The sequence below is a fragment of the Neoarius graeffei genome, chromosome 2, assembly GCF_027579695.1.
Source record: "Neoarius graeffei isolate fNeoGra1 chromosome 2, fNeoGra1.pri, whole genome shotgun sequence".
NCBI classification, from domain to species: domain Eukaryota; kingdom Metazoa; phylum Chordata; class Actinopteri; order Siluriformes; family Ariidae; genus Neoarius; species Neoarius graeffei.
The window spans coordinates 23,880,957-23,907,524 of record NC_083570.1 but is presented as its reverse complement, the minus strand read 5'-3'; positions in this window follow the sequence as shown (position 1 = coordinate 23,907,524).

Below are 26,568 nucleotides of genomic sequence, written 5' to 3'. Positions count from 1 at the left end.
CATCCAAAATGAGTTAATTGAATTGTATGGGGAAAAGAGTCCTTAAAATGATTCTTAGGGAAAGGGAGGATGCCATCTACTATGGCATTATTTGTGATGCCACACCAGATATTTCCCACACTGAGAAAAATGTTGTGCTCATACAATATGTCCATTTTAATAAAGAAGTTAATAAAGAAGATTCATTGAGTTAAAACATTTCTACAGAAAAATAGGAAGTGAAAAAGCAGGGATGATGGTGCGCGTGCTTGGGGACCTAGGGATAGACATCAATAACTGCAGGGGACCAGGGTATGACAGTGGTGCAAATATGTCAGAGAAAGTCAAGGGAGTACAAGTGCAAATATTAAAAATAATCTGGCCACATTTTCACCTTGTGCCTCCCACACATTAAATCTTGTTGGTGTGCATGCTGGAGGGTCAAGTGTTAAAGTGTCAACATTTTTTGGCTTCATTAATCGCCTTTACACATTTGTAAGTGCCAGTCCAGACCGATGGGCTATATACAAAGATACTACAGGCTGCTCTCTGCATAGCCTATCTGGCACTCACTGGAGTGCGCAGATTGATGCCGTTAAACCTGTAGCAAAACACTTATGCCCAGGTCAGAAGGCAGAAAGACGCATGCAGGCGTTTTGCGTCAAATCCTTCCATTGTGGTCAGACGTATTGCAAGACGCAGAGTTTTTAAGCTGAATCAACCAGTCGGAAGCAGATGTAGCTACACACAGGTTGACGCAGCACACAGAAAACCTTTAAAAATAAAAGGCCATAAGACTGCTTGCATGTTGTTGTAAACTATTTGCAGGTGCAGTCTGTGTCTACCTGCGATGTATCGCAGCCATCTCTAAAGACTTGTCTTACCCTGCGTCTAGCTGCCACTAGCTGCTTTAACCTGCGATTGGTCGCTCAAGCATTGCACGACGGCCTGTCTCTACATGCGTCAACCTGCTAGTTGCACTGATTGAAAGCAAATCACAGCTAAAAAGCGAACAGATCATGATCCACTTGCCTCTACTAAAGACCTTCTGCAACACTCTGCCATTATCTGCTTCATCGTGCATCGATTTTTTTTTTTTTTTATCGCAGGTAGATAAAAGTAGTTGAAAACTAGTTGCAGCCTGCCGTCTGACCTGGGCATTACCTGATGTCATGGAGGCCCTTGTTTCCATACTCAGCTCATGCAGTCTCACAAGTGAGGCTCGAGCTGAAGCTGTTGGTCTGAAGAAGTACTTTGTTGTTTGTTGCCATTGTACTTCTCACCATTTGGATGAAAGTATTGCAGTGTACTGATGACTGAAATGTGATACTCCAGTCAGGGAAAATATCACTTGAGGTGGAGGCAGTTAATGTAAATGCACTCAAATATGAGATGCAGGCTCTTAGAAATGGATGGGATTCTTTCCTCTATGAGTTATAATTGATTGCTCATCAAACGGGGGTTCCACCTCAATTTAGAAAAGAACTCAGCCGTTAGAAGAAGAGGAAGAGGTTCCATGATGAGACCTCAGAAGAAACAGGTCAGGAAGACAGTGCAGAAACAACATTTCAAAACACTGGGTTTTTTTGACTGCCATGGACCAGATAATAAGTGACTTGGATACTCGGTTCCAAACCATAGCAAATATTATTGAAGAATTTGCAGCCATACTAAAAGTTGGGCAGTTAAGTGACAGTACTATTGCTTCTGTGTGTCAGCCACTGATAATTAAGTACACAATTGACCTCACACCTCAGTCTGAGAGTGAAATCAGGCATCTTAATTCAGTATTTTCTGCCACTTTCCCCTCTGACTGCACCTGCCTTGCTCTCCTAAATGCAATTTACAAACTGCAAATCCAGAGCATTTTTGGAGACATTTGCATTGCCCTTAGGATATTTTTGCACACTCCCAGTTACTGTTGCTGATGGGGAAAGGGTATTTAGTAAGCTGAAACTGATCAAGAGCTATCTGAAATCAACAATGGCTCAGGAGAAGATTTGATCAACGATTTTTCTACCAAGAAGGTTCAGCATTTGTCTTTTAGCATTTTAATTACTGGTGATGCCCTGCGATGACCTGGTGACTTGTCCAGGGTGTACCCCACCTCTTGCCCATAGTCAGCTGGGGTAGGCTCCAGCTTGTCTTCGACCCTGCACAGGATAAGCGGTTATGGATAACGGATGGATGGATGCTTGGTGAGAAACATAATCTCTGTATATAAAATAGAACCATGTTGAAATTAAGAATACCTTAACAGGCATGTGAAAGAAATCCACTTTTTCTGTTTTTGATATGTGCATTTGCAGGGAGCATGGTTTGACCAATTTTTTGATGTAAAATTCATTATTGTGTTCAAAAATGTTCTGCTCTGTTGCACAACAAAGCTCATATGTAAGTGACTTTAAAACTGTATGTAGAGTATGTACAGTGGTTATCTAGCTCATTTGGGGCTGTTGAACATTGAGATACTAAATATTTGAGGTTGAGAAATTTATTCTCTACCATTTGAACTCTTTGTATGTTTCGATGTTTTGCCATTGTTCACATTTATATTTGCTGTTATTAAATAAAGACTTGAATAAGTTGATGAATGTAGAGTTTTTCTCACTGCACTGCTGAATTGTATTGACTCTGTTTTCTATTAAATTGGCACAGCCAAAAAAAGACAGACAGAAAGAAAGAACACTCCGTGGATTTCTTGCAGCGCACCAAGTAATTTTCTATCAATTAAATAGTTATTCATCAACCTAGAAATTTAACTGCATATAATGAGTCAGTACATGACGGAGACATAAGGATGAATTTGGAAGTCTGTTTGCGACAGCCAGGCCAGTCTACATTAAGTTTATACTTATCTACTAGTTTATCTACAAGCTACAGCCTGGGTCTCTAACTAAATACTGTCACCTGTGGGGTGGGTGGGTGTTATATTATATTCTTTCATAGGGCCCAAAACTTCTAGTGCCGCCCCTAGCGGAGTGTATGTATGACTGTAAAATCTCTGTATTGGCTTGGGGCAGGGGGGCAAATGCATGGGGTTTACTTTGTGCTCTTAGTTTTCTTTGGGTTTGTTTTGAGCATTGCTCTTTATTTGAGTTGTGATTTGATTGTTTGTGTGGTTACCACAAAGATTTGAAGACAGTTTGTTTATGACTGGGGAAATTTTTCTTGGTTTTCTATCTGGTGGGATGAAAACTGTGTACAGGCCATTGTTGCACTGCTGCCTTCCAAGACCTATTTGTTAGCGCCCTCATACTGGAGTCCGTGTGCTCTCTTAACTTGTTTTTACCTTTTATGGCTACAGTGAAATCAATAAATTATTAAATCAATAAATTATTTTCTCAAATACATTTGAGGAAGCCTGCAGCTCTCTCATTCCTTTGATTGAATGGCCTGAATTGGGATGACAATTCATCATACTGTTTTGAAGTGGGGTTATTCTGAGATTTTGGATAAAACCTCAGGGAGGTCGAGTCACTGGTGGTAGCCACAGATCTGTAATAATAATAATAATAATAATAATAAGATATTTAATCACAACTGACTTCCACAGCCTGACGGGTGTTCTTGTTTGAAATGCTGTACTTCATACTGTATTCAGTAGATTCTGAGTTTTTGTGTGTTTGTTTCTGTAGGCTGTGCTCTCTCTGGTGATAATAATATGAGAGAAATCACACGACACAAAGGTGGTTCAGTGCTGTTACCCTGCTCCTGCTCTGACCTCAACACCAAACCTCAGAAATTCACCTGGGAGACCAGCAGAACAGGACGTTTCACAGCAGTGTTAAATGATGAGCACTACCGTGGCAGATTTCAGCTGTTTAATAACATTTCTCCTGCTAATCTGTCTCTGCTCCTATCTGACCTGAGAGAAGAGGATGAGGGAGACTACAGGTGCAGAACTGGATTGCAGGAATACAGGGAACACAGGCTTTATGTGAAAGGTAAAGCATTTAAATACACAATAAAAGTTGATCTTCACTGTGAAAGCAGGCTTGATTTGTCTTTAAATGAATTACAGTTACAGATGTAGCGAAAAATGTGGGGGAGTCACGTGATCAGCTGGACAAGATGGCAGCTTCGGTCGAATCCGCTCAACCCGGCGTTGCCATTTTTACTTTTATTTCCCGTTGTGACAACTATTATTTTTCTTATTTGACTGTACTACTGATTGTAAATACGCCATGTCCGATTCGAGCAAGAAATCTGAGGCAGGCCTTGCTGTAAAGACAAGAGGGATAACAACAAGAGAAACAAATCCGCTCCTCGCACCCTAATCTTTAATCCGCTCCGCTACACAACGCGCCAGCTGATTCCTCGCACCGCCAAGAAATCCCCGCTCATAGTGAACGGACGGACGGGTCGCTTTTCACCCGACTACAGCGGCTTCACCATCAAGCGGCGCTCAGCTTTCTCCCAAGCTATGAATATGGCCCGAGCAAAAGGAGCGGAGTTCTTCCTGCTCTACCCCGCCACGCTGAAAGGCAAAGCTGCCGGCAAAGCGGAGGTTTTCCAGCGCCCGGATAAGGCCGAGGATTTCATCAGATCCCTCCCGGCATCGCGAGCTCCACCTGCGGCCGGGAATGACGACTCGGTGCCCGAACAATCGGGCGAAGCTGTCGGCGAACTCCGGCTCTTTGAAACTGAATTATTCTACACCAGGGATGGGCAACTTGCATGATAAAGAGGGCCACAATTTTTCATCACCACCATCAGAGGGCCACATGACCTTCAACTAATCAGATATGAGAGAAGTTACAAAAGAATTTTAAATAAGAACAAAGTATTTGTATATTCTTATGTCTGTATGTTTATTGAACCAACATACATTTATTTAATATTTTCCACACTGAAATGTATTTTTAACATAATGCTCGTCTTGTTAAACGACAAACACAAGTTTGTTTTAAAAGAAACAAAGTGCAAAGGGCTCACATTCAATGAGGCACAAAACTAAAAAAACAGCGGCCCAACATTAAGTGCAACTTAATGAGATACTTGTGGTTTTGCCTGCTGGCGCACAATAGACTGGATATCAATGTCAATCTTTGTGCATCCAGTCCGCATCAAATGAAAAAGAGCATCATCCGTGAATCTGTTCCTCTCTTTTGACTCAATGTGCTTCATTGTTGAAAAGCTGCTCTCACAAATGTAAGTGCTCCCAAACATGCTGGCCATTGACAGAGCAAAATCTCTGAGGAGTGGAAAACGTGCCTCTGGTAGCAGTCTCCAAAATGAAATTCCCCTCTCGTTGCGCTTTGCTTGAAAATACGGATCTGACTGCAACTCGCAGAGTTCGAGCTGCAGTTCTGATGGATGCTCGCTGACAGCAGCAGAGACGGGGTCCGTGAATAGCGTAATTCATGGTTTCATCACATGAAAATCTTGGAAACAATCGTTAAACTGCTCCTGCAATTTTTCGATGTCGGCCCTATACTTCTGAAGCAGTTTCTCGCACCTGGGGTTATCTTTTCGTATCTCCTCACAAGCGGGAAAGTGTGCCAAATTTGGACGATGGGAAGAAAATCCTTCTATGAACAGGTCGAGTTTACGCTGGAATGCGGTTATGTGTGCATACAGATCGCAAACAGTTTGGTCTCTCCCCTGCAAGTGTGTGTTAAGGTGGTTGAGATGTGAGGTGATGTCTGTCAGAAAGGCCATGTCGCAAATAAACTGTGTGTCTTTGAGTTTTCTGCAGTAGGTGCTTGTATCACCACTAATACTGTTCTCCAAGAACACTGGTAGTTCAGAGCGCAGCGCAAAAAAACGCTCCAGACACTTCCCTCAACTCATCCATCTGATCTCAGCGTGCATTTGTAAATCCCCATACGCGGCGTCCACTTCATCCAAAAAGGCAATGAACCTCCTGTGACAAAGGGACCTGTTCCCCCCTCTGATGAGATTTGTTACTTTGGTCACTAAATCCATAACGTGGCTAAAGTTCAGTGTCTTCGCGCAGAAGGCTTCCTGGAGAGATAAAATGCATGGCATGTTAAAAAAATATTTTTGTCCTGCCATGTCAAACTCAGGCCTACAGCTCACAGTTAATATGAGGCTACTCACCTGGAGGAGCCCTGCAAAACCTCTGTTGCCCCTTTTCCACCAAAGCAGTTCCAGGGCTGGTTCGGGGCCAGTGCTTAGTTTGGAACCGGGTTTTCTGTTTCCACTGACAAAGAACTGGCTCTGGGGCCAGAAAAACCGGTTCCAGGCTAGCACCAACTCTCTGCTGGGCCAGAGGAAAGAGCCGCTTACGTCAGCGGGGGGCGGAGTTGTTAAGACCGCGAAAGATCGCCATTTTTAAGCGTCGAGAAGCAGCAGCTGTACAAACGCAAAGTCATCCATTATTATTATTGTGGTTGTTGCTGCTGCTGCTTCTTCCGTGTTGTTTTTGCTTCGATATTCGCGCCAAGGTTTATGCAAACGTAGAGACGTAACTGACGTATACAGCGACGTAATGACGTGCTTCCTTTAGCACCGCGAGCTAAAGGAAGCGCCCTCTATCGGTCAACAGTGTGATTACAACTGTAAAAAAAAAAAGGCAGCGGTTAATTTTTTTTCCTGATAATTAATAAATGATCTACGGGCCGCCAGTTGCCCATCTCTGTTCTACACTGTGCCCAGATTACACTGTTGAACATCAGCCGGAGTCTCACAGCACTGGTTTGTTAATATAATGTGTTTGATAGGGTTTTTTTCTTTGTTCTTCTGATTATGATTAGAGAGAAGTGGCTGACTTTAGCCTGGCCTGCATTAGCAGTTATTTTACAATCCTTTTGGTCCAGAATTAGTTTTATTTTTTTCGCAGTCCAAATCCTGCGCTCTGATTGGCTGGTTACTGTCTTCTGGCGACTCGCTCGTTCACAACAACAACAAACATAGCAGCATTTTTGTCAACATTTATTTTCGCATTTCTCAGGAGAATAGCATTAATTTTACAGCATGGATAACGATAACGACAGTGTTCACAGCGAAAGCGAGTTTTACTGCCCTGAGGAAGAAGAAATAAAATAAAACATTTCAGGAGAAAGCTAAAAACCTAACTTGCTAACGCCGAGCAAAAACATGGCTGAATCCTGAATGTATAAATAGGGACTACATAGGCAGCAAAATGTAGTTGTTTTCCTGCCATGGAAGTGCACTTGTAAACCGAAGAGAAAGCAATTTGCATTACAGCCGTGAATGAGGATTCAAAATGGCGGCTCGGTTCGGTTTGTTCATTTTGTGTTCATATCGGCGAGTCGGTTTGCCACAGCTGCTGGCACTATATTTCATCATTAGGTACATGGTGGATTACTTTCCGACCGCCACGCAATAATGGGTGATTTTGGTTTAGAATTGTGACGGGTTAAATACACCACATAAGAGGACCAGTGTCCTTACTTTTATGCGTCGCTGGAAAATTGACCTGGCTCTTCTACAGGAGACACACCTGTTAAGCAGAGACTCGGGTCGCATGGCGAACAGGTTTTACCACACAGTTGCTTCCTCTTCAGCTGAATCAAAAAATAAAGGAGTGGCTGTCGTATGTAAATGTAATCTCAAAATTAAGGTGCTGGATATATGGGCGGATACTGCAGGAAGGATAGTAATGGCCAAGGTGGAACTGTATGGGAGGAAGGTAGCTATTATCTCTGCTTATGCTCCAAACAAATTTGATAAGATTTTCTGTGACACAAAGAGAATGCAATAATTATCTGAATATTCTTTCATCGTGGGGGCCGACATGAATGCAGTGTGGCATACAGATGCTCGATCTGGCATGAGTGTCTCCAGGGATCAGGAGCTAGCAACTGCAGCTCTACGATCCCGGGCAGAGACTCTCGGTTTAATAGACATGTGAAAAGACTAGTAGTGAAGGACTACTCTCTTTTTCGTCCAGACAGAAATCTCATCTCATTATCTCTAGCCGCTTTATCCTTCTACAGGGTCGCAGGCAAGCTGGAGCCTATCCCAGCTGAATACGGGCGAAAGGCGGGGTACACCCTGGACAAGTCGCCAGGTCATCACAGGGCTGACACATAGACACAGACAACCATTCACACTCACATTCACACCTACGGTCAATTTAGAGTCACCAGTTAACCTAACCTGCATGTCTTTGGACTGTGGGGGAAACCGGAGCACCTGGAGGAAACCCACGCAGACACGGGGAGAACATGCCAACTCCGCACAGAAAGGCCCTCGCCGGCCCCGGGGCTCGAACCCAGGACCTTCTTGCTGTGAGGCGACAGCACTAACCACTACACCACCGTGCCGCCCCAGACAGAAATCATTCTCAACTTTTTCAGAAAATTCATGATGCCGTTTTGCTGCCTATTGCTTTGTCAGACCATAATGGGGTATTTTGTTGTGGAACCTTGGGTTGCTTCTCCAAGCGTGCTACTAGATGGTGTTTCAATACCACCTTGTTAAAAAACAATGATTATGAATCCCAGTGTCTGCACCAATTAGAGGATTTTTTTTTTTTTTTTTTTAGTTTAATTTGGGCTCGGTTGTAGGGCTGGGTATCACCAGATACCTCACGATACAATACTATGGCAATATTTTGCCCACGATAACGATAATATCACGGTACAGCGATTCTGCGATAATCAATATATTGCACGAAATTTCAACCACATCGCGATATCTGTGTCACTGAAGAAAATCAGAATTTATTGACCACTGTAAAATTACATTTCACATACATAACTACACACTCTTGCCAGACATATTTGTCTCTATTCCACTGCTGGCAAAACCAAGAGTTGCTTCACTACAACATACAGAAAATTCCCATTTCTGTGCTAGTATTATCAACTTTTTTGTAAGCATGGACACATCAGTGCTGCTTAACAAGCAGAATCAAATTGTTTTATGAAAACTTAAAACTTGCACTGCAGACTGCACATACATTTCAGTGCTAACACTAATATCAATTTGTTCTTTGTAAACTTGAGAACCTGAGAACATTTAACTTGTGCTTATTTTGCAGGAACAGCACACTGTCTGAAACACATTGAAAAGTGCAGTGGGCATCTTAGTCTCCCTGAGCACAATTATGAAACAAAGTGCAGTGTGGGTCAGTGTCCACACACTGAAACTGAACTGAAACCTCAGTGAATCATGTTTCTTCTGAACTTAGAGTAAATACTCAAAATGCAGTGTCTCTCACACACACTAAAATTGAAAATGCAAAATAAAGTGCAGCTTCTTGCCTTTGGCCTTTAATGACAAAATTAAGTTCACAGTTACAGTAAGTCACACATCACTGAAGTAGACGGGAGGACTTTGGCGGTGTCCAGTGTAGTTTGCTTCGGGTCGGGTTTCGGTGGCTCCGGCTGAGCTAATATGTCGGGGTGGTGTCGTGCTAAGTAAGTTCGCAAGTTTGTTGTGTTACCTGAATATCTAATTGGAGCGAAACAGGTTTTGCAGAGTGCGTACTCTTTGTCCGGCTCACTGTTTTTTCTCCTTTCCTTTGGAATCCAAAGTGCCTCCAAACATCTGCCTTAAAGTTCGGCGGCGTCTCTAGGTTTACGTTAACAGCCATGCTTGCTTGTTTTTTTTTCCTCACTGCAACCGCCGGGGAAAAAAGAAAAGATGAAGAGTGCCTTGCAGTGAGGGAGCGGCACAGCGACACCTCGCGGAGCGGAGGTGCGGAAGTCGTACTGGATTTACAACCCGTCTGAAACATGATTTATTATTTGAAAAAATATCGATATTCAAATTTTGAGTATCGATATTGAATCGGAAGACAAAGTATCGCAATATATCGCCGTATCGATATTTTTGCACACCCCTACTCGGTTGATGACCCCAGCAATGCTACGCGCTTCGCCTCAAATTTGCGTAAGGCTAGAACAGCGAAATTACAAACTCTGGAAGCTGACTTGGCCAGAATAGATTTGACCTTACAAAGTAACGACTCCCAACAGATTGAATTACAACGTGACATCATTTAAAATATTATTCATTTATTTTTTAAGCAACAGTCAGAATTCCTAATACATAGGTCTAAGCAGCGTTACTATTTTCAGGGGTCTGGACCCAGTCACCTTCTAGCCTCCAAAATCAGGACAAATGAATACTTTGACATCCCTTCTATCAGGTCCGCGGCGGGCAAAATTGTAACTGAACTAAAGCAGGTGAATGAGACCTTTCACACGTTTTACTCTAATTTATACCAATCAGAGATACAGTTAGATAGACATAGGTGTCACAATTTCCTTGATCAGCTAGATCTACCACAGATGGCAGCAACTGATTCTATGCAACTTAACGCACCCGTATCGCTGGAAGAGCTTAAGTCAGCGGCTCTCGACATGCAAAGTAACAAATCACCAGGGTTTGATGGAATACCACCCGAAGTATACGTGGAATTCTGGGACAAGCTAGGCCCACTACTTCTAGACATGATAATGACATCTATAGACAAGGCAGTTTTTCAAGAGACGTCAATATAGCCCTGATATCTTTACTCTTAAAGAAAGACAAGAATCCTGTAGACTGCAGTAGTTCTAGACCACTCTGTTGATCTTGCTGCAGATCTTAAAATATATGCAAATGTGCTGGCTCAACGCATTCAGAATCACATGCCGACATTAGTCAGCTGCGATCAAACTGGATTTATAAAGTCTAGGCTAGCTATGGATGATGTCAGACGACTCCTCCATATCGTCGCTGTCAGTTCAAAACCTGCTATGTGACAATTTGGGTCAAATTGGGTTCTCTTTTGCAATTTACGTTAATATAATGCTGCAATTAGCTATTTTGATGGATATTTAACTGACCAAGCTAATAATAGAACAAGTAAACTTTTACTGGCTTCTCAGCTTATTTCAGAGTTTTATTCAGTTTTTTACGTCTCCTGGAAAAAAGCAAAAATGTCACATAGCAGTAGAGCTGTGCAATATATCGTATTTTTATCACGATATCGATATTGGTGTCAAACGATATCAAAATTCATAATATCGATATGAAACGATTTTTTGTCATTTGTAAGGTAAAACGAACCCTTCTGTCCCCTAAGGCACACCGTAGCCTTGTATACGTCATCCATTCCACTCCCGCTATATCTCCGCAACAGTAAAAAATCAGTTCTTCTGTTTTCATATGTGTCGGGTGATTTGATATATTGATTTGTTAATATGTTGTTTGATTTGCTTGCTAATAGTTATAATAATACAATTAACATATATTTACGTCATATTTTTGGATGTGGGACTGGGTAATGTAAAAATGGCATCTACGGAAGAAAACAAGCACAACAATATTAGCACATATCCAGCTTGCTAGCTGTGTTAAACCGTGTGGATTTAAGTGGAATAATTGCGAGTCGTCCTGTGGTCAAGGCAGCGTTTTAAGGTAAGGCAATTTGGTTATTAATGTTGCCCGCCGCGGCATGTTTACTTGGGTTCATTTGATTTTGACTTGTGCATCTGCAGCTAGCATCATGCTTTGAAGTAGGTTCTGCTAAGGACGGGTTTATTGCGCGATGTAGACGGACTCAGATGTAATTACATTGTTTTTAAAATTCCGTGCGCTTAAAACGGTGTCCCCCTGCTAATCATGTAGCCCTAATCATGTGTTGCTTTTACTTTTCGAGTGAAATATCTCTGCAAATGGTATTTCAATGCTGACATGCCAAAAAGATAGCGGAGTCCACATTTGGAAGATGAAGGAAGAGAAGCTTGATGCTTGAAAATAGATCGCTTAATCCACGACGCATATCTGTATTTGAGACATAACCTGCAACTAGTGGGGATGTTTTGGAATGACTGTGCATGGGGTGTTTTTGGCCACAGAACACTAACCCACAGTAGTAGGAGGACTACTGGGTTCGTGGATTTTGTCTGTTGACTGAGCGACGCATGGTGTTTGCCTTGTGCCATTTCACGTAGCATCTAGCCGCAGTGCCACCTACACTTTCAGGGAATGTTTACATGCCGCTGAGCTATTTTCATGTATGTTAATTCTTAAGGACTTGTCTCTATATTGTGCGTGTTCACACACGGACTGGCCATCGGGAGTAGCGGGAGTTTTCCCGGTGGGCCGGTGGTTCAGTGTGGGCTGGCGGAGAAAAAAAAAAAAACAGTTGCGCGCTGGCCTTTAATATGATAAGCAATGTTAGCAGTTTCTTTAAGAAACTGTTAACATTGCTTATTACAGTTGCGCGCTGGCCTTTAATATGATAAGCAATGTTAACAGTTTCTTTAAGAAACTGTTAACATTGCTTATCATATTAAAGGCCAGCGCGTAACTGTTTTTTTTTTTCTCCGCCGGCCCACGCTGAACCACCGGCCCACCGGGAAAACTCCCGCTATACTCCCAATGGCCAGTCCGTGTGTGTGCGTGTTTAATGTTGGTGTCTTAACAACACACAAGCTTACGTTGTAGTGTGTGTGTGTGTGTGAGAGAGAGATTTTATCCTTGGCTGGCTACGAGCCAGTGTGGACGTTACGCAGTAATCACTGGTAATACCAGCGCTGGCTCCATCCTCTGTGATCGAAAATGTTGAGTGAGGAGAACGTGAGCCTTGTGCAGGCGATAGGACCTATGCAAAGTACGCGCTTGCACAGTAAATAGTTTAAGTAAAAGGCGTTTCAGGGTACAACGGGAAGGGTTGACAGGTAGCCTATGAGGCCTGTACTATAAAAATGTGGCCCGGTGCCTCGGGTGTTGATGATCAGGGCTTTAAAAAAAGGTGTATAAATATCGTTTTAAAAATCGCGATATCAATATTTACTGAAAAAATCGTGATATTGATTTTTTCCAATATCGAGCAGCCCTACATAGCAGGTTTTGACCTGACAGCGACGATATAATGCTGCAGGAGACAAAACAGCCCCAGCTGCAGTTCTATCCCTTGACACTATGAAAGCCTTTGACAGACTGGAGTGGTCCTTTCTGTGGGTGGTTATAGAAGAAATGGGTTTCGGTGGAAACTTTATTCATATGATTGATTAAGGTTCTGTCCTTAAATCCCTCAGCCCTGGTACTCACTGGCCAACTAGCCTCTGCACTCTTTCCAGTCACTAGATCATCCCGACAGGGCTGTCCCCTGAGTCCAGCACTTTTTGCACTTTCTTTTGAGCCACTTGCTCAGCTGATTCGTCAGTCTTCCAATGTGCATCCTATTTCAGTTCGCGACACTCATCACCACTTGTCTTGATATGCCGATGACGTTTTGGTCTTTATGGAGAATCCACTACAATCTATACCTAACTTGCTATCCATTTGTGAAGAATTTAGTTGTCTCTCTGGTTTTAAGATCAACTGGACCAAGTCCTCATTACTTCCTCTTAAAGATTCGGCTAGGAGGTTGCAATTTGCAGCTGGTATTCCAGTTGTCCAGGACTTTAAATATCTCGGGATTCAAATCTTCCCATCCTTGAATCACCTTGTAATGCATAACTACTCAGACACAATGAATAAAATTAAAGCAGACTTGGACAGGTGGATTAGTCTCCCCAACTCTCTCTGAGCTCGTATCTCTGTAGTCAAAATTAATATTTTGCTCAGAATAAATTTTATCAGTTCAATGATCCCCCTCTCCCCTCCTGTCAATTATTGGAACAAATTACATTCTAGTATTTCACGGTTTATCTGGAACAGGAAGCGTCCGTACCTCAAACTGTCAACTATACAAAGAGGAGTGGCCAGTGGTGGCTTCTCGGTACCTAACTAAGTTTTATTTCTGGTCATTCGTGCTTAGGTCATTCCTTGTATGGTGTGACTCTAATGCATCAGTTTCCTGGCGTAGGCGAGAGGAAAATTGTGTGAGACCCTGGGACTTGCAGGAGGTTCTCTTTGCTAATATATCCAATAAGCAATGTCGGTTGCATTTTGGCTCAATAGTTTCACAACTTATTCAGACATGGCGTGCGGCTGAACTTCAATGCAAGATCTCCTGCAAGTGGCATAGACTTACACCGATCTTTACCAACCGAGGCCTTTTGATTGGAGGAAGACCTATTTCATGTTCTGCCTGGAGTAATAGTCATATTCGCACTTTAGACGATGTTTATGGTGACTGTAGGTGGAATTGGGATTAATTAAATTATAAATTATGTACTAATTGATAATTGAATTAATCAATTTATAATTAAAGATCAGTCTCATAAAATCTTAAATTATTAATCTTAATATTCACTGTGAATGGTTACATTCAAGATTAATGTTAGCTCTGCATTAGATGGGAAACCCAGTTGTATACAAAAGCTCAATTTGAAGGAAAAAGGAGTTCTAAATAGTTGACCTTGTGAATAAACAACAGGAACAAGTAAAATGTAATTCAATTTGATTAGCTTTTATTTGTCTACTACTCACTAATAAGAATCTCACAAAATACATTCAATGTCGGGCAAAGGTAATAACAAGGCACAACAATGGAACAATTACACCTGGGCCATAGGTTTGGGGCAGGAGAGAGGGGGAGAGAGAGAGAAAGAGAGAGATAGGAAAAGAGAATCCCTTGTGTGTGTGTGTGTGTGTGTGTGTGTGTGTGTGTGTGTGTGTGTGTGTGTGTGTGTGTGTGTGACTAGGGAAAGCCGATGCGTGCGTGTGTGTAGGTGTGTGTGTGTGTGTATCTGTGGGCAGATGCTAACGACTAGCCACTCTAGCAATGCTTAAGCAAAATGGGGGTCAGTGCCTAGATGTCATAAACTAGGTGACGTATCACAGGTAGCTCAATGAGGGAGGTACCAAAATGGCGTCGGGGAATATGGCGCCTGCAGGCCTAGTCGAGAACACAAGCCTACCAGCTAGCGTATCACCCTGAGGTAGCTAGCAATGAATTGCTAATGAGAATCTGGCCATGTTACAGCTGGATCCAAACACTGTGCTTAACAACAATTTCCAACAGACTATCTAGGCAAAGAACTCAACGCGAGGGAGAGAGATAGAGAGAGAGAGATAGAGAGAGGGGAAGAGTAATAGGTGTTGGATGGACAGGACTAGGCCTTGTAGCGGTCCAGCCTCGGGGCTTAAAATAACAAACTTGTCGCTGCGCTGCTAATCAGATAGGGAAGCTAGCAATGGAGTTAAGGAAAGACATAAACATGCAAGATACCCTGTTTAACAAGTTCAAAGAAAAACAGAACCAAAACAAACAATAAAAGACACCTTCCGTGTCTGAGCGGGTATGCTAAACAGCTCAAAGCTTAAACATGACCCTAACAACCATCTGAATAAGCTACAAATTACTAAAATTTGCCCAAGTGCCTACTCAATGCGATGGAAGTTCGTTCTCCGATGTCCGCGCTGAGGGTCGCAGTCCGAGGAGAGGAGGTTAGCGGCGAGTTGCGTCCAACCGTGGCTAAACGAAGCAGGGAGATGGAGGCCTAGCTGGTCCACGGTGCTTCGGGAGAAACCTCCGGTGATGCGTCGACGAGAAAAAGGCTGAGAGGAGCGAAGCTGTCTGCAAATGCCTCTTAGCGTGGAAAACTACTTAACTGTAGTTAAACTTTGCAAAGGTTTAGAATCAAAACCACTATATCACTGAAACCTAGCGGGTCGTTCAAAAGTTCAGCCAAAACTAATTTGAACAGGCTGTTCTCAGACAATAGCGGTTAGTCTCAACACTGTAGCGAGCGTGCCTACAGTGATTCTGGGCTGCGTACCTTTCAAGATATTAGAGACGGGTATAATGTGCCTGTATGCTCATTCTTTTTCTATCTGCAGCTTAGATAATCTCTCCTGGCACATGGTGCCCCGGGGCAACAATCTTTACCAGTCCACCCACTATACAAGTTACTCATCACACAAACTAAAAATAGAGGTACGCTCTCTGCATTATATCACTTCTTCCTGGAGGCCTCTTTTATAATGAATGACCACTTGACAGAATGTGGAGGCGTGACTGCCCCAATCTTGATTCTGATTTTGAATGGTCACAGGTCTGGGCCAATATTAGGGAGGCTTCCCGCAACCCAGACCACCAGCAGATCCACTTTAACTATATACACAGAACGTATTTAACCCCTCGCAAGCTCCATTGTATGAAGTTGATAACTGATCCCTTGTGTAGCCTATGTTCTATGAAAGCCTCTGACACTTTTTTGCATATGATGTAGAATTGCCCTCCTGTCTCACAGTTCTGGTCTAAAATGGCAGCTGAGTTATCTGACATGGTATCAGTGACCATACCAGTGACTATACTTGTCCTTCTGCTAGACGATCTGTCAGAGATGAATATTACAAATCTTAAAAAGCGCGTTGTTCTAGCCGGCCTGACAGCTGCCAAGAAGTTGATTGCGTTGCGATGGAAACCTCCCCATTCTCTCACCATCAGACACTGGGCCCATACTTTCCTGGATGTAATTTATTTAGAACTGTCAACTGCTAGAGTTAATGGCGCTAGTGAGGCTACCATAAACAACTGGCACGCAGTAGCTGATTCACTGAAAGAACTTGGAGGATGAACACTTCCCTTACTTGATGCCTTTTTGTGAGACTCGTAATCTCCTCGTTTCCCCTGTGTGTGTGTGTGTGTGCGTGCGCGCGCGTTAGAGATATACCGTAAAATCTATAGGATGCCAGTAGACTCGAGTGAGCGTACCTAATGAGTGTAGTGCTGGGGTGGGAGGGGGTGCTGCTCCCCCACTCATGTCCTTTTGGTTTCGTTTGTTTGCACCTTATTTACATGCAAAGTTGTTAATTACTAGTTATAATAATAATAATTTGTTACTGTCAATTCTTGTATTGCCTTTATTGTCCAATTAACGAGTTGTTTTCGGTTGTAACTCGTGTTCTTGTTCAAATTAACATTTGGTCACAAAAAAGATGCAACAAAAATGTCTCCTCCGTTTACCATCACAAAAGGGGAAATAAATAATCTCATGTTGTGACGCATCAGTATCAAGTTATAAATGGAAATAAATAGTGATGATGGATATCAGACTGAGCTGAACTTTGGAATGCTGTCAGATTGGATTTGACACATTTCTCAGTCTAAACTATTTTATTTGTAACATTGTAGTGCTTATAGAGCGACATGACACCTGACAAAAGCCGAAATAAACATTAAAAAAGGCTTCAGTAGTTGTCACTGTCCACCATAACATCATTTAATGTCTACAGAAATCTGTCACTAGACTCGGTGTGATAGTAACTTAACATTAATAAACACAGTCTGTACATCAGCTGATACTTTAGAAAGTCTTTTTAAACACGTCTTTAGGTTCAGTTAATTTGTAATGAAGGGTTTATGTAGGTGTCATGTAGCCCTAAGATGATGTCCCTTCAGTAACCTTGCCTTTATAAGATGAGGTGCATGCCATGAACACAGATGATAATAACTAAAAGCAAAACAGCATTTGCACAAGTTATGATTAATCCCCTTCATCCTTATACCTTGTGAAAATAAAATTTTTGTACATCTTTTTAAAAATGTTGTGATTTACAAGCAGGGAATATTAATAATTGCTGTGCTTCTGTTATTAACTGTAAATGTGATGTTTACAGGCTGTGAGCTGGTGAAGGCAGGGTTAGAGGCGGTGACTGGGTTCACAGGAGAGTCTGTAGTTCTGCCCTGCGTCTGCACTGACCTACAGGACAAACCAAAGTCTGTAAAATGGGCGTTTAGAAGAGAATCTGGAACAAATTATCAGGAAATTTACCCTGAACAGACTGGACATCACAGGAACAGAGTCAAACTGGTCAGTAAAATCCCTTCAGGAAACCTCTCTCTACTCATATCAGACCTGACTGAAGAGGATCAGGGAGAGTACAGCTGTTCTGCACAGGCTGATCACAAATATTTCAGACTATCTGTTAAAGGTACATTTGTTCATTAATGACTGTGAGCATGCTTTGCTCCAGTGTTGTCATGGGCCATATTACTCACAGTGATATTAAAACTAATTCCTGTTTAAGTTTTATCGTTCTTTTCAGTCAGAAGAAGGGAAACTTCAACACACTCAAGCAAAACAGACACAACACCTCCATCAGAACAGAATCAGAGTAAAACAACAAACTCTCCACCTGCAGCCTCTTCAACAACACTGGAACAAGATAAACAGCAAACACACAGCAGCCTCCCTATAGGTGCCAAAACTTTTCATTTTATTCAATAATGAAAAGGTAAAAAAAAAAAAACACCTCATCCCTATTACGTTTATTAACTTTGTTGTGTTTTATGACAGTTTTTGGCATTCTGGCGGTTTTATTGTTGGTGATGCCTGGTGTAGTGACATTTATTTGTTGGAGACGTAGAGGTACACACACACACACACACACACACACACACACACACACACACACACACACATTTTGAGATTGATTAACTGAAAACCTTTTGAACCAGAAGCTATCAAACCAGCAGCACTTCTGTAAGTCACTCTGGATAAGGAAAACTAAAGGTCTTTTCTCTTTAGGAGGAAGATGTGGAGAGAACAGGATGACTGAAGAACGTCCAGACTGGAAGAGAAAGCAGAAGGATCAGGTTAGTGTACATGCAGGCGTCAGCTCAGCTGCATTTTTATTATTATGTGGCACTGTGCCAAAACCCCAATAATCTAGAGATCTTTTTTTTTAATTTTTGAAAGAATCTGGGTCATCTCTAGAGATTTTTTTTTTTGACCATGCCGTGATCAGAGAGAACCCAACATGGATTTATCATATATGGGTCATAGTTTGAAATATCCAGGCAAAACCATCTCTGGATTCTGGGATATTTTGCGCAGTGTGGCATCTTTAAATCTTTGAAAAGGAAGGGAGATGATTGAAAAGGAACAAAAAAATTTCATCACATTCTCACTGTCCATCAGAGTCCTACTGTATTCTTAATTTGATCTCGATTCAGTTCTGCATGGTTACAACAATAAGTTATAGCAGATTTGTTTCTAACTTTAGTTGGATTTAGTTGGATTTGTGAGACACTGCAGGTAACACACATGAACCACACATGCTCTCATTGAATAGTGAGTTATAGGAAAGTATCTCCTGCTGCCCTTAACTCACCTGCTCAGATGGATAAATATAAGTTGGGTTGTTGAGGGCAACAGTAAAAGCAAATGAAATAACTGTGATTTTATGTCTAATTTTCATGCTCTGTCTTTCTACAGACTGGACCAGATGTTACTTACTCCACTGTAACCCACATTAACACAGCTGGAGCAGCGCGGGTTCAGATCAACGCTGGAGAGGAAACTGAATACGCCAGCATTATAACAAACTAATCCACAGTAAATATCGATCCATTCTCAGATATTGTAGAATAATGCTGAAAACATATATTAAATACACACAAGGTTCAAGCACCAGCTTCACAATATTGGCTGTTTTGGGATTATTTTGCTGTTAGAAATCATATTCACAGACATGGATGGGGGCGGGGTTTCCAGAGTATTGCGTTACCTTTACTTAGCTAACATAAGTGTATTCTTCATTTGCAACCATGTGACCAAAACTGCTTGCGTCATTGACCACCACCATGTTGGAGGATCTACAATATACACATCTATACACAGTGGTAAGACATACAGTGGTAAGAGTACAGACTGGAAGGTAAAGAGGAGTTACAAAGCTTGTCCATCAGAGTCCTACTGTATTCTTAATTTGATCTCAATTCAGTTCTGCATGATTACAACAATAACAGTTATAGCAAAGCTTGTCATTTCTCAACTTTATTTTAAAAACAATAATTTTGACTGCTTTAAAAGATGGGTATCCCACACACTATATAACAGATTTAGTTATAAAAGAGCACTCACCAGGCGAGGAAGCTGCACACTGCAAAAAATGATGTCTTAGCATGTGAAAATATCTTGAATAGTTGAAATGCTCTAGCATTTCCTATTAGAAGAATACAAGACACCAATTCTGAGATTATTAAACCTAGTTCTAGATTGCAATCAACTTATTCTAAGATGTCTTATCAAGTAAAAATATCTGTCCATGCAGCAAGATAATTTCACTAGTATGAAGTAATTTGCTCCTCAAATTCATTTTTCAATTTTTTTGCAGTGCAGTATCTGAGGTAGTGGATTAACATGAATCTTGTTCGATTGACTCTGTGATCGTTTGGGAAGATTGTTCAATAATTGTGTTTCTTTCTGCACTCTGTAAGCCTAGCATTTCGAGCTACTGCTTTAGTACCATCTTTGATTTTGTTGTGGCTCATATTTTGTGTTGGAGCCCAGTCTGGATCTGTAAAATTGGAGAGATCAGCTGGTTTCCCTAATGGAAAGAAAAAGTAAAATAAAAGCAGCAGCATCAAAAATATAGCTCTTTTTAAAATGAAATAATCGTAGAAGCCTTTGATTGTCGGCTCACGCACACGATGATTACGGCTTTGTCACGTTTGATAGCGGCAAGTTTCTGCACGACCAGGCTATTAAACGATCCAATATTTCTTATATATTGTGATCTTTTATTAATAACTAGTTCGTAGCACTTACCATTGATAAAATGTTCACTGCAGACTCGTGGCTTTTGCTTTCTCATCACTTAGATCAGTAGCCTAGTAAACTAGACCCACCCGCCTAGCGGCCAAAAATATTTTTGCCTAGCGAGTGGGTCTAGCCTCGCACCATATAAACAAAAACACCCCGGGCATCAAATCGTGCCCGCCAATCACAACGCAAGGTTTTTGTTTGGATTCTTTGGGTGGGCTTTTGCAGGAGTGATGATAAAGCTGCGCGACGCTGGAGAAAGCGCAGCAGGAAAGATGGCTATGGCTAGTGAACAGCGCGCGTTTGACTCCGCTTTGGAATCAGTTTTAGAAGAATTAGACTTGGAGTTTTCGTTGAAACATGAGCAGGAAGAGGCTCTCCGCTCATTCCTTTTCAAGAAGGACGTTTTCGCTGTTTTGCCGACCAGCTATGGCAAAAGTCTGATCTACCAGCTGGCTCCGCTCGTAGCCAAAAGGATGGGGCTAGTTTGTGCAGTACGAAGAATTAATAAACAGCTTTGAAACATTACTTTTTGATTGTTTCTTATTTTCCTGTTATTTTAAATTTAAGGGAAATTATTTCACCAAAGACCACTAAATAAAAACTCTCAAACAGTTTCAGCAAACCCTTGAAAAACACTTGGAAAAAAATGTGTATGTGGTACAGACTCCAAACTTGTGGTCATTATCTCCAAACTTCTTAATATCTAGAACCTGTTTATTAATTAATACGCATTTTGAAAAATTATTTATTTCAAGGTCTCCCCCACTGCTTTCTGTCACTCTTGACTATGTCACAGTCACTGTTGCGCTGATTGGTCAGAGCGTTGGCCTATAGACCCTTTTCAGTCACGTGACCTTCGTAAACGCGACCACCATTTTGGACATGTAGCGGACTTCGGCTCGAATCGGTTTGAATGCGAGGAAGGCGACAAACGGAGAACATAAAAGAAAAAGGAGCGAGATGCAGAAAACACCTTCACTATCCAGCGACGTAGGGCATTTACAGGGCGAGCAGAGGGAGAGGTATTTGCAAAAATTGAGGTTAGCAGGCTTGGAGAACGACGTTTACCTGCTTCCACCAGGATTGTTCACTGACGTATGGAAGTACACGAAGCCCTCGTCTTTACCTGACTTCGGCCCACATGATCTGTATACCTATGTCGTTAAAAACCCATCGCCATACACATACACGCCAACGTCCGAGGTTCCGGAGCGCGCTCCGGCTTGCTCCAGGAGTGCTCCGGCCGAGGTTCCCCTCAAATTAAGCAGCGCGCGCCGGCTTGCTCCAGGAGTGCTCCGACCGAGGTTACGGAGCGCGCTCCGGCTTGCTCCGGAGCAAGCCGGAGCGCGCTGCTTAATTTGAGGGGAACTTCGGCCGGAGTGTGCTCCGGAACCTCGGCCGGAGCACTCCGGGAGCAAGCCGGCGCGCGCTGCTTAATTTGAGGGCGAGCAAGCCGGAGCGCGCTCCGGAACCTCGGATGTTGGCTCCGGCAGCTATTTATACTGGATCCGGTGTAAATAGCTGCCGGATCATAATTACAGTAAACTAGTAAATACAGTAAAGGAAAAACTTGAGACTGAAAGGTTTTAACAGTCATCCAAATGACTGAACGTAAACATTGCTACAGTAACATACCAGCTACTTGTTGACATTAGCTAGTCAACAATAGCTACTACAGAAGAACAAAGAGGTTACAATGGGTTATTTTAGCCTATTTGGTTACACACTCGCCGCCACAGAATGTTAACAGCAATGTAATGCCTTTTCTGGCTAATTTTATTCGTCTTACCTCCAACAAAGTGGTCACTACACAAGCGCTGGTATGCCGCTATCCATCTTCTCCGTCGGTCAGCATCTACCGGGATCTGATAAAATGATAACCCTTGCCTTGTTTGTTGATGGTTACTACATCCAGGTGCACAACAATATAGTGGCATGATGGAAGTCTTGCTGAAAGTAAAAACTTTCTTTGCTGCTGTTCCTCAATGTTGGCTGTGGTAAACTACTGGTAGTACATGTCCAAAATGGCGGCCGCGTTTGTCGTGACGTCACTTGAAAAGGGTCCATACGCACAGAGACAGTTTGAAAGACAGCGGTTTGTTCCTCCTACCCCCTTCGGAAATGTCTACGGATCGAGGCCAGACTAAATATTCACATTTAGTCTGGCTTGCCAGGCTATTAGATCAGTCCAGTTTATGTTGGACAGCCACTGATGTCTACTCTCCGTGGAGAACTCTCCTGTTTTTTTTTTTTTTTTCCGTGATTATTTATAATTGCTTGAATTCTCAAGAACTTACAAGTCATCTTGTCTCGAATAGAGTTGTGCCTGCATCCATTTACAGCACAAAGAAAGAAAGCACAACTTTATTCATCACACACTTGTGAAATTTCCTCTCTGCCTTTAACCCATCTGAAGCACTAAACATGCGTGCGCGCGCACACACACACACGAGCACTGAGCACACACCTAGAGCAGTGGGCAGCCATGCTAACAGCGCCCAGGGAGCAGTTGGGAGTTACGTGCCTTGCTCAAGGGCACCTCAGTCCAATACCATCCCATATTAACCTAACCGCATGTCTTTAGACGGTGGGGGAAACCGGAGCACCCAGAGGAAACCCACACAGACACGGGGAGAACATGCAGACTCCACACAGAAAGGCCCTCGACGGCCGCTGGGTTCGAACCTAGAACCTTCTTGCTATGAGGCGACTGTGCTAACCACTACACCACCGTGCCGCCCACGGCCAGAGTAGGCATAGTGAAGAAACAAAAGGAATTCTTGAGCGTAACAGCCTCTCAAGCATATCTTCTATCATACAGTAAATGTGCGCCACGTGAGTTTGTGTATATCCTCCAACATGGCCCACTTCTGGTTCAAAGCCTCATGCATAATCAGCTATGACGTCACATGCAAATGAAGAATTGTTCTGTATTGTCTCTGTCTGTTAATCATTTAAAAATTGCTGAATGACAATCTTGCAAGTTATGTTTTGAGTGTACATGTCGTCATTTTAGATCTTTTGTGTCCCATTCTTATAGCAGGTTAAGAAATGAAAGTTCGAGAAGCATAATCCTGTTTTGTGTAAGAAGACTCCTATACATGTTCTGGTTTGTGACTTTCATGGAAAGTTTGACGTCTCCTGACTTCAAATCAATCAAATTTCATGAATTCTTCTTTCAGTCTTAAACTCCAGCAAAACTTTGTGTCTCTCCAACTTATTTTTCCCATCTGCAAAATATTTTCAAAACTACTGAATACAGGTTCAAAATGAAACAAAATGATATTTTTGAAAGTGTGAATCAGTGTGTAAAGATCTACCTGTTCACCGAGGACTTAAATTAGCAAATACTTGTATTGTCTTTTTCATGAGGAACGAACCTCTCAACACTGTGTTTAATCTGATGAGACCCTTAGTCCCTGTCCTAGTGAAATAACATGAGGATGCGTTTTTGAGAGACTTCCGTAAGCACTTCTGTCGGTCATTTACATTTATGGCCAAATGCCATTAATGTAAATGTGCATGTGAAACTTTTTTTGTCTTTTTTTTTTTTTCAGTGGGCTTGATCGATACCTTACATGCATATGTGTGTCGATGTGTAGCGAATATATTTATACTTTTTGTCACATTCTTGGAATTAACATAGTTTCATGATATGTTTTTGAACATTCCCTCTGAAATTTGTGTATTTTTGTTTTAGTGGACTATATTCCAGTGTTTCTACAAACCCTAATTCCAAAAAAAGTTGGGACGCTGTCTGAAACCTCAATAAAAAGAGAATGTGATGACTTGCAAGTAGGGTGACCACCTGCTCATAAGCCCAAGGGGGGGACAAGGGGTATGTTTTTGAGGGACAATGTGGGACGCCGCCGCCACTGCGCCGCGCCAGCCGCTGGAAGACTCACAGATAGTGGTGTACCCATTTCTAGCACATACTACCTTACATGGTATATCAATAATACCCTATTCTGCTGTTATTGGTGATGTACCGTATGGTCATGAACAGGCCACCAAATGTTGTTTTTTTTTTAAATAAACATTCATAATATTTTGACCATTCAATGACTTGACAGACACACTTCCACTTATGATTTACTGAAGCTACTCAATTTTATTTATTTTCCATTACAATTTATTCACTTTAAATCAATCATAATATAATATTGAGTCTGAGGCTTTGCAGTGCATCAGTACAGCAGGAATAGTGACAAGTCTCCATTTAGTTTTCAGTGGATTAACAGGAATTGTAGTGGCTCAGCACCACAGAAACAGTAGAAAAAAAGTCTCTTAACTCACAACCACAGCTTTGTGCCACAATCTCCTGCCTGATATGATATTGCGTGTTGGACAGTGTGATACACACTCGTCACCTCTGCCGCAGTCACTTTGTCAGCTAGAGAGTCGTTTTTAGGTCGGAGGAAAGCATCCATAGATTTAGACGTTTCTTTCTGTTGCACACGTTTCTTGTGAGTCTCCGCGAGCCTGTGTCATTTCACATCGTATTCCCCGCCATGTCCGACTGAGAAAGATGATGTTTTGCAAAGGTCACAAAAAGCCCTCTCGGTATTCCCCTCAACCCCTTTCAGCCACAAATATTAATTTTCCCACTCTTTCCTGTACATACACCTTCTCTTTTTAACTGGAGGTGGCGGTGCCTCACCTGCCATCTCCCCGGTACCTTTCTCCATTTTTTAATATGAAAGCAATGCATGCGTTGCACCTGCGTCCCTCGCCACTGTCTGTGCACGTGAGTGCAGTGTCATGGCAACAACAAAAAGTTGACAACAAGCAGTCAGTTGTGAGGGGTGTGTGTGTGGTTTTGTTCTACAGTCTATAGTGGCGACGGTGGTGTGCTGAAATGTCAAGTACTCGTAATATTTGTTTGGCTGCCTGGGTGGCCCGGGGAGAGCAACAGCCCCCTCAGCAAGCATCGATTATGCGGGGCACGTTCTGAATTTGCGGGACGCATAAATTCGGCTTCAAATGCTGTACGCGCACGCGCTATGTGGGACAGGTGGTCACCCTACTTGTAAGTCATGGAAACCCTAGATGTCATTGAAAGTAGTACGGCATCATAAATGTTGAAACTGAGAATTTTTATTGTTTTTTGAAAAGTATCTGCTCATTTTGAATTTGATGCCAACAACACATTTCAAAAAAGTTGGGACAGAGACACAGTTACCACTGTATTGTATCACCTCTACCTTTAATAACATGTTTGGGAACTGAGGAGACCAATTGCTGTAGTTTTGAAAGTGAAATTTTGTCCCATTGGTGCCTGATATATAATTTCAGTTGTTCAGCGGTTGCTCAACTGGCATGGATTGAAGGCAGGCCAGTTTAGCACTCAGACTTTTTTTTTTTTTTACTATGGAGCCATGCAGTTGTAATACCTGCAGAATGCGTTTTGGCATTGTCTTGCTGAAACAAGCAAGGCCTTCTCTGAAAATTTGCTGATATTAATGTTAGCTGATATTAGTGGGGGGTTTTTTTATCATTGTGTTCTGAATGATCAGGTGTTCATGTTGAGAGAGTCTCTTTGCTAGTGTTCTGGTAGATAAGGTGATTTTGAGGTGTGTGGTGCATTTTTTTAGATGTGAAGTTAACTGCTGTAATGATAAAGTGAAGAATTTGATGAATTTTGTTTTTTGAAACAACAGTTGATAAAGTGAATTTTGAAAAAGTGAATTCAGTAATGAAAAATGTAGCTGTCACCCAGCTGTAAAAAAATAAAATAAAAATATTGTAAGGGATGTCTGACGGTGTGCTTGAGTGTGGAGTATTACACAGTATTCTGTGTGTATGGCACAACGTTGGTGAACTGATGCTGTAAGAAAGAGGAAGTAGCCATTCTTCCACCAGTCTCCATGTTGCCATGGCCACAGTCGTGTGGTTACTCTGACTAGAGTGTCTCACAGTAGCTCTGAAGTGCCATGAGAACATGAGTTATGTGCACAACTGTGGTTCTGTGAACACAAGATAAATTCCAGCGGTGGTGAGAATCACCTGGATACCTTCCTGTGCATGTCACAACATGATGAACTGTACAGTACTGTGCAAAAGTCTGAGGCACATGTCAAGAAATACTGTAGACCAAAAATGGCTTAAAAAATACAATTTTCAACATTAAAAAATACTATTAGTAAGTAAACCATAATAAATGGAACAAAGTCAATATTTGGTGTGAGACGACCCTTTGCTTAAAAAAAAA